The following is a 9,836-nucleotide window of genomic DNA, read 5'->3' as shown; positions in this document are numbered from 1 at the left end:
CCAGCACTAATTAGAAGCAGAGAATAAAGATGCAAGGGAAATTCAATCAGAAAATGTGCATGGAGCTAAAAAGATTAGTGTAGCTATCGATTGGGGGAACCAGAAACCTATCAGTGTTTTGGAAATTGACTTTGAATTTGGCCCATTATAAGAACTATTGGACATTGTCAGATAAAATGTCAATTTTTGACCACAGATTTTTTTTCCCAGAATAATCACAATCATACAAATACAACATATATATGAATAGGTTGACAGGAAGAAATGGTTTACATCCATGTAATTTACCAACATCCCCGCTAGGCAATGCAACTACATTTGCATTGTGTATTAGAGTGCATGAGAATGTCCTGAAGATCTCCTGTGGGTTACCCTGTGGCAGTAGTTTTCTCACACTAGGAGGCGTTTTGGCAAAATACCATCGCTGAGTTCATTATGAAGCTAAATGTCGTCAAAAGGACAAGACCAAAGACTGCATGCTTGAATGTCTCTTTATCCAATTTAGCAAAAAACGTTTATGGTGTTATTCTTTCCTGTACAATCGATTGGAGACACAATAGTGATAAAGTGCTCAGAGAGGGAGACCTTTTAATAATTGTGTGGCCAGTGGCTTATTAACCTTTAGCTTTAGTTTTAGGATAAGATATTTAACAATGTCGTACCTCATTTCAAACGGCTCAAGTGACATTTCCTCACAGTGGAGTCCATTTTCCGAATATATTTCCTCCCATTTTAACTTTCTTTACCACCTTTCTTAACTTGATATGTATGTAGCTACCAATCCAATTACAAGTTTAATTTGTAGTAGTAGGATAGCCATTAATCCGTTCCAGCCTCTGCAAAAATAAATACATAAATAAAGAATTATGTGTTTTTTAATGAGAAAAAGGCAGTAGCAATCAAAAATGTTACACTATAGAAAAACATATAATGACAAAATGAAATATAATTTAAAAATAATTAATTTTTTGGGTCACAATTTCCCCTTTCATTGTACATTGTAATTGCTCATTCTGGTGTGTGCGCCTTGGCCACCTGGGGGCAGTATAAGACAGGCATATAGAAATACTGTACATGGAGTTTTGCTATATTGTCTGTCTACATGTATTGCTGCACCAATTGTGTTCAAATATCCTTTGTTTTATTGGTTTTCACATTGCAACATTGATGCTAATTAGCCTTTTAGTCAATATAATGCAGATGCTTTCAATACACTACATGTAATTCTCTTTGTTTTATGTGTAGTTTGACAGTAAACTTCAACTGAGAGTGACAATAAACAAATTGAAAGCTCCTTTTAAAGAATATTTAGTCCACCTGCCAAACTGTTGCTTGCAAGTAAATTACCGCCACCATACAGTGCTTGCAATGCAAGCCGAAGCAAACATGTCACATGTTCCTCAAGGCACACCACTATATGTGCAAGCGCTTTCCTAATGTACTGTAAAAACAACTGAGAAACAAAAAAATGGCTTCATGGGTAGCGAAACAATTCCCAAACATTATCCATCTATCATCCATCCATCTTTCCATCCTTCACAATCGCCGACATTGTCATAGAGGAGACATGAGAGATTATCCCAAACATGAATGAGAGGCAAAAGCAGTACGGACAATACAAGTGTTATGAAATCAACCAGTTGTTCCGTTAAAAAGTCCAACTCAGCATATCTGTAGTCAAGACAATACCACATTCAAAGACAGATGAGTCCTCCTGCTTTCACCCCTAATTCAGTCCGGATTAGGACACAAATAAAAAAAAGAAAGAAAGAAAGAAAGACAGGCATAAAGGTGAACATGGACACACCATTTTTTTTTTTACAAATTTAAAACAAATGATATGTCAGCCCGCATATGAGCTGCACGGACCTCGATATCCATCATACTTTGATGTAATGGGATTTCCTGGGTGAGCAGCACTCCTTCGTTGAATGGCACGCTGGGCCGCAGGTCAGAACCCCGTCCCCCGACTCCCACTGCCTCGCACACGTCAGCTTTGTTTGGGTGATTGATAGGTCATAAAAAAACACCAAATGCCAAAATGACTGCCAAAGAGGTTACTCGGCACTGCTTAATTCTATCAAATTAAGGGAGAGAAAAATCACCCTTGAATACTGATTGCCCTGTTTGCTGACAACTAACAATAAATGCATTTGAATCATTTTACCGTACACTATTAGGTTCTCATGAATTTTAACGTCTTCCCAAATATTTACTAGATTATGTCTGGATGCTGTTAGAGTTGATTATATTTATGTTATATGAGCATCATTTCAACGTGGAATACCATGGATGGCCTTTAGGGGGAGACACAGTACACTAAATTCAGCCATCCAAGCACCAAACTTCAGCATGATTATGAACCATCTTGTTGAAACAAGTATGATTAAAAAGTGTATTGAAAGCACTGTTCCATTCGTAGCTAATGATTTCCCCCAAATGAAATCCTCTTCATAAATGGATGTAGGAAGCTGTTTTGAGGCAAAAACACAAAAGCAATGAAATGTAGATATTTGTCTTAGCTTAAAAAGTTAGACTATGTCTCATTATCATGTTCACACTTGCTGCAAATGCTCAAGGTGTTTCATCCTGCAAAACAAATTCTGTTGAGAAATTAATGGTTTTAAAGGTATATAAATGTATATAGTGGTGTTGTAACAAACACCAATTTGAACAAGATAATCATTTTATGATTTAAAAAATGCAAGTGCATTGAACCAAACCAAATTGAATGGTCACACTTTGAAAATCTTAGAAGGAAATGGCATATTTAGTACTGACAAGTTCATTCAAAAATAAGTGTAGGTAAAATTATGACAAAAAAGTTATTGCATTATACCTTCTTGAACTGAGCCAAATCGCATTGAATCGAATCGTATTCCCAGTTGAAACAAATCGAATCGTTCCACTTTATAATCAAAAATCAAATTTGCAGAGAGCTGTACACCAACAATAAAAATTATGTATAATATGTAATATTAATTATGTATATGATCAGCTTAGCCCCGGTAATGTAAGTAAGACAAAAGTTAAATAATGAAATGAAATATTAAATCAAAATACTCATGCAGATTAAACATATATAAGTACTTTTGAACAAAAATGATGATGTCGCACTTTGGGCTTCATCATTTGACCTGAATTGTCTAATAAGAGCTGTTTGCTGACTTTTCTCTTACTCAATCATGCCCATACTGTATATTACATGTTGTGTGGTAAAAACTGTCAAATGGTAATAGTGCTTTAACGTGCACAGACACACAAAGAGCTGAAAGAGAAAAGCTGGTCCACATAAAGAAGACCAGCTCTATTGTGTGCTCGTAATGTGATTACGTCTTTGCAGAGAGAGAGCTGTCTTTTCTTAGACCTTCTTCCTTAGCCTGCCTGTCAATCTCCCCGGCCAGACTCCAACCAAGTCCAAGTGTGACCCGCACTCACATAAATAATTTATACTTTGACAGAATTACATTCACCCTGTCACCGTCTGCACTGGGAGGTACTCTCCGAGGGTAAAAGACAGGAATGGAATAAACTCAATAAAATATTCTGTATACACAGTTTTTCCCCCCGATAAGAACATTCTCTCTGTCCAAACAAGCTAGACTACATTTTGTCTCAATGGATTGGATTAACACAGATCGCAAATCTCCACTTGAACATTGCACACTATCCGAGATTGAATCCACCGCCTTTGGAGTTGCATTCAAAAATGAGGGGGGAAAGTCAAACAAAGCAGCAAAAATTGGTCATAAAAGCCGGGTAAGCGCTTGATTTAGTGTGGCGATAAAGAGCGGAGAGGTGGTCATTCATCATGGAGGCTGGTTCACCGGGAGAGGCCCTGTCACAGTCCCCAGCAAACCTGGGAGCCATTTGGAGGTAGAGAACCTCCAGTTGCCCCTGAAGCCTCTTTTGTTCCGATGTCTTTTCCAGATGGATACATTTGAGCCTTCCATGGGTGACAAGTGCTTTGTCTTTGCCGCTCCCAAACTCAATCTTGAGAGCGGTACCGAGGGATGGATTATGTTAGCAGCAAAGCAGAGACGAAGACTTAGCGAGGCTTACAGCTACACAAGCAGATGAGAGGGACACAAAGGCTCGGAACATGCAATTCTGTGAACTTTGGCCCTCGGCAGATTTCGCAACACGTTTAGTGTCTACGTCATCAGTATATTGGTGATTAAACAACAGAAATGCTGTCAAATGCAGTGGTTTGATAGCTACTCAGGTTGCGTGATCAAGCATGGAGCTCGTTGAGTGACCAGTGCTGACAGCAGGTCACATGCCTTCATTTAATATTAGTTAGCCACTGTAACATTATGCACAGTTTGAGCATTAGCACTAAAAAACTATGCTTAAATCATGACTCATTTAAAATGTATTGTGCATAAAAGTGCATACAAATTAAAAAAATAAATGCAATAGTCTTATTCTTAAAAGCTAAATACAACTGAATTGTAAAAAAAACAAATGGACAGGAGTGGATTAAAAAAAAAGTTTAAGCCACTTTAACATCATGCATAGTTAAAATAATTAATTCAGTGATTCTTTCACATACCACTAGAGGGAGCCCACGTACCAAATATTGAGAATTACTGCAGTTTAGGGTGCGTACGATAATTCACTCTGATATCCTAACAGTGTCTCTTTTGCTAGCGGCGCTAAACAACCACCAACTTCAGAAAGGTCTCAGACCTTGCGCCTCTAAGTAACAACCAACTTTCAAAAAAAGCCAATAACTTACCAACTTGAGTTGTAGCTACTTTACACTTTTCTGATGTGTTCATCAGTTGTCATCATTGTGTTAATTATTCCTTGCCACATAATGTCTATACATTTTTTTCCAAGTTGCCATTCATGTGGACTTGGTCTTTAATTCATAGCCCCCCTCCTCCACCCCCACCCCACTGCTTGGCGCATTATACACACGTGCTATTAAAAAAAACTACCGGCACCTGCTGCACGGCTACACAGTCAGTGTTGCTGACGTATTTGCACTCGTATGATCTTTCAGTGGCTGGGACAAGAAGACGGACATTCTAACGAGTAAAGATCTCATTCAGATGAGGAATCTAGTTAGGCTGACGTGAACAACTCATTTAACTTATCAATCTTTCTACTGCTTGGACAACTGCTCCCAACCCTCCCCCAATATCAACCCAAACAGCACAGTTGGCGGGCTGAATGTGACGTCACGATAATGTGTGATGGGAATTGGGGCTCTAATATGGGACAATCTGACAATATGGACCATCAGGTGATAGATTTGTCATTTGTGATGAATTATTTTTCTCGGCTGGCGATTCTCGGAGGTGTTGTCCCGGGAGGTATGTTGCTAGGCAACCGGGTGCTCCCCCAGAAGGTCACTGCTAAGAGTTTGGTGCTGTGAAAAGCACCAGTTTTCGTGATGGTTTTTGTTCATTGAACATTGGCTTCTCTTCTTACCGATAAGCTAATTAAAATGTTTTTCTTCTGTGTTGACCTATTTTTTTTAACTTAGGTCGCCCTCGTCGGATTCTTACGCGCACATACAACAAATTTGAGGCATCAAAGCCTTTCATAATATATTTTGAGTACTCCTGATCTTGAACTTGGAATTACATCAAGTGGAATCAATTAAGTAATCTGAGACTTTGGGTTGAACAGTTTACTGCTAACAGAAGTTCAAGAATGGATCAAGTGCGGGGCCCTTTATGCCGCTTTTCTTGTCGGAATTAATAAAGCAATTCTTTGCCGGCCGGCCCCACTTCAGATATCTTCACATGCTGTCCATCTGTTTCAAGTGTTTTTTTTTCTTGTTGTGTTAATGGCACAGCCAACATCATAAGAGCGGTTGAAGAGTCTGTGTGTCAGGATCAATAACAGTTTGAAGTGGCATCAATGGATACACAGAAGACCAAACGGACCTTTTGACTTGTACACACTTTGCTGTTGCTTATGAAGTGTGTCCATGGCTGCGGCATGAACAAAAAGTTGGCGACTAGTATTTTTCCTCTTTGAAACTGTTTAATTAAAACCACTTGTTTCCAAACCTTCACATTAGTCATATTTTAGGGATGACGGACAGCTGCAATGGAAGTTGATGGCAAGAGCAGATGTCAGCACAATGCGCTCTGTTTTTTATAGCTATCACATCATTTTAGTTCTTTTACAATAACTAACTGGTTTTGACAAGGATCTGCTTGTCCACTTATTATCAGTAAAGATGACTTTTTCTTTAGGGCATATTTTAGTTTGACAGGCAGCTGTATGGAAAAGTTGTTGTCCTTTTTAAATCTAGAAGTCAAACTACTGATTTAGATAGACGACAAATTTATAGGAGAGACTCTTACATCTGTTTTTCCATAGGAATCATTAGAAAGTAGATTACATCTGCCATTCTTATTTATTTTTTCCCCCTCATCTACTGTTTTACATAGTGCCCCCTAGTGTTCTGACTGAGACACCGCATAACTGAAATGCCTTGTGTCATGCGTAGCAATATAGCTAGAAAAATAAGAAGTTGAATGTATCTGTGTGAATGTGAATATGTATATACGTATGTGTAATTGTATATATGTGGATTATGTCAAAACACTCAATTCGGAAACACTCTACTAACTACGGCAACCAAATGTCAGACTTTTTTCCATTAAAAAAAAAATTTAAAAAATAATTAAAATGTCCAGTTTTCATTGCACAGGAAATGGGAGCGCGGTTCCCAAGTCCGTTGCGAGGGATGTAGGGAGAAAAGAAATGCAGGGTTTGTCTGTGCAAGCAGTTTAGCTCATTCGTAACGCTGTGCACTGACAAACCAAAGAGGGCGGGTTCAATCCCTTCCCTACCAAAAAGAAAAACAAAATAAATTAATCATGGGAGCAAGAAATGTTGGACTTATAACATTATGTCATTATTCATTCATTTGCCAAGTTAGACTTCAAATCTACCCATACAGATAATGCATACATTAAAATAATTATAATGTATGTCATTTATGAGTAGACTCTGTGTCCTCTTGTTTTGGAAATGAAAATATGGTCACCTAACTACTACCCATACGACTTGACAACCACTCCACCTAGCATGTGTTTAATTGAAATGAAACATATTAGCTATTCCAGGAAGGCTTTCCATTTAAACTATTCAGCGTGTGGCGTAGTGGTTCATTAGCAGTCAAATGCATCCTTTATGTAAGTGCTTATTCAAGGACAAATCATCTTATATGCTTGAGAATTGACTGAAAGAGTGGAACAAAAACAAGGATTATATTATACAAGCTGTTCATAAGCAGGCAATAATCGTAATGAGTACTGCTTGATTGCTAAGTACTTCTACTGATATTTTTCTTATCATGACTTTGGCATCTTTAATCACATCTTTTCACTCCCTCTCTTCACTTTTACGAATTAGCTCTTGTCAGCTCTCTGGATGGTGTTTGGAAGCAGGGAAGAGAACAACAACGAAAATGACTTCGTAAGGGCTTCAAGTTGAGGTATGAATGTGTTTTCCCACCCCTTTTGAGATCCTCTCATATTTAGGAGACACGACTGTCTGTCCATTTAATATTATTTGCACAAAGTACATGTTGTTCACATCAAGCTGAAGGCACACAGCCAGGTAATGGTGAGCTTGTTGCTGAAGTCTGAGAGCAATATGCACATAATATCAGAAGCAGGTTATGAATATAAAAGTGCTTGTCCTGAAGCCCAAGGCATATGCGCTATGTTAAATCACAGATGCAAAAAGAGGGGTGTGAAAAGACCCTTGTAACATTGTATCAGATTTCTGTAGTACGCTCCCTAAAGATATTTTACACATGATTGTCAAGTTGGAGTACCTTTTTTTGGGGGGGAGGAGTACCTTTTTTATCGTCACATTATCACCCTCTTGCTGTCAGTTGTGCCACATTATTTTGTCCTCACTGAATATGTGCATTATTTCCCCTAAGATGGGCAAGGTTTCAGTGGCATGTTTTTGTGTCTATTTATTTTAATGACATGCAAATTACTCCAGATTTTTATATACCCCAGGTGGTATTTTTTAACTTAATTTTTAAAAGCCCCCCGCAAATGTCATAACATTTATTTTATTCTTTTAGTACACCAAAAGAGACATAAAATATGGCCCAGCCATGGCTTGTTTAATCGACAAATATTACCTATTTTAAAATCTATATTTTTGGGACAATTTTTGCTGATTTTCTATTTTTAAACACAGTAAACATATCTTATTCAACCCCCTCTCTACAGAAAAGGAGGTGAAAAATTGACCAATTTTTGTTGTTGTTAAATTAAAAAGTATTAAAGTTAACAAATATTGTTAAACAGTCAAGTATTCTGCCCACGATATAATGAAATTGGCACAGCCTCAAAACATCCATCTGCCAAAAACTTTGCTGCAATGATCAAACATGATCATGTTAAAAAACAAAAATCAAAATTAACATGTTCAGAGCTTTATGATGAAACTTCCCTTCTGGAATTCAAAGCAAGAAAATGTCAATAATATACAATCCAAGTGGGTATAAAAAGTCTACACACCCCTGTTCAAATGCCAGGTTATTGTGGGGAAAAAAATGCGACCATTGGTAATGTGACCAATGGCAACAATATTTTCAAGAGGGGAAGTTAAAACAACTGAAATAATGTGGTTGTCCAAGTGTGCACACCCACTTATAAGTTGCTCTGATTAACCTAAAATCTTTTTTTTTTTGTTTTTGAACATGCCAAACATACCATACATTTTGGAATTATGCCCCAAAACTTTAGCCTTGGTCTCCTCAGACCATAACAAAGTATCCCTGTGCTAGCCTGTGCTGTCCTCGTTCTGTAACTCCCGGCTTACTTAGTTGACAACGTGGCGCGTTTTAACTCTGCTAGGCCAAATGCCAAATGCAAATTTATTAAAAAATAAATAAATAAATAAATATAAAAGAAAAGGGAAATGACTGCTCTCTTGGCTGTACCCTTGGTCCCTTGCTCTTTGTTAAAACCATATCTCCGCCGCTCCATTGCCCCCAGCTACATTAAATCCCATTAAATTCACCTTCATTAAAGCGGTCCTCTCCACGCTGGTGCAAGCCTCTCAAGGACAGAGCAGTAATGAGGCTGGGCTGGCTGTAACCTTGAAGAGCACAGGTTTTCATTTCCAAATCAATAACTTATGGTTCAAAACTGCCACTAGATCTCGGCTATCATTTTCAAGCGTTAATTGTCTCCCCAGCGGTAATAAGCTATTTAACTGTATGCCGCTCTGTAGATATTGCATATTGCTTTTAATTTGTTTTGTTTATGTTGCGACATAGATGGGATAACTTGGGGCGGGGCGGGGGGAGTCGGCGTTTCAAAGAGTCTCTGTAATTACTTTTGATGCAATTACAGCAAAACCAAGCAGAGGGCAGTAAGATGGGATGTTTCCTCATTTCTCCTCCGAGTATTGCAAAGCAGTGTCATCATTCAACCTAAAACGGTAGAAGTAGAAGAAAATACCTTCAGAACAGCTTTTACAGCAAGATCTGGTGTTGGAAGGAGTTAAAAATGAAAACAAAAACTGATGGATTAAAGGTGAATGACATCAGGGGAAAAAGGCAAAGAAAAGCCTTACCTACGACAATGTACAACGTTTTCCATTCTTTTTGTCACTCGCCATGTTTAAGTGAAATATTCCTTTTATTGGCGTTTGCAGTTACCGGCATTAGGTGGAACGTGTCCTGTGGTGATCATTTCTGCTTGACATGTTCATAATGTGAAATATTGAAGGTTTTTATGAAATTGGGAAGGACGGCAGCTGTGGTGACCACTGGAGCTTAATTTCTTTAATCAACTTCTCACTCAAATGAGGCTTTATTAAATTACAAAAGA

Source organism: Vanacampus margaritifer, chromosome 4, assembly GCF_051991255.1.
Source record: "Vanacampus margaritifer isolate UIUO_Vmar chromosome 4, RoL_Vmar_1.0, whole genome shotgun sequence".
Lineage (NCBI taxonomy): Eukaryota > Metazoa > Chordata > Actinopteri > Syngnathiformes > Syngnathidae > Vanacampus > Vanacampus margaritifer.
The sequence above is the reverse complement of the archived record's forward strand: the minus strand, read 5'-3'. Positions refer to the sequence as shown.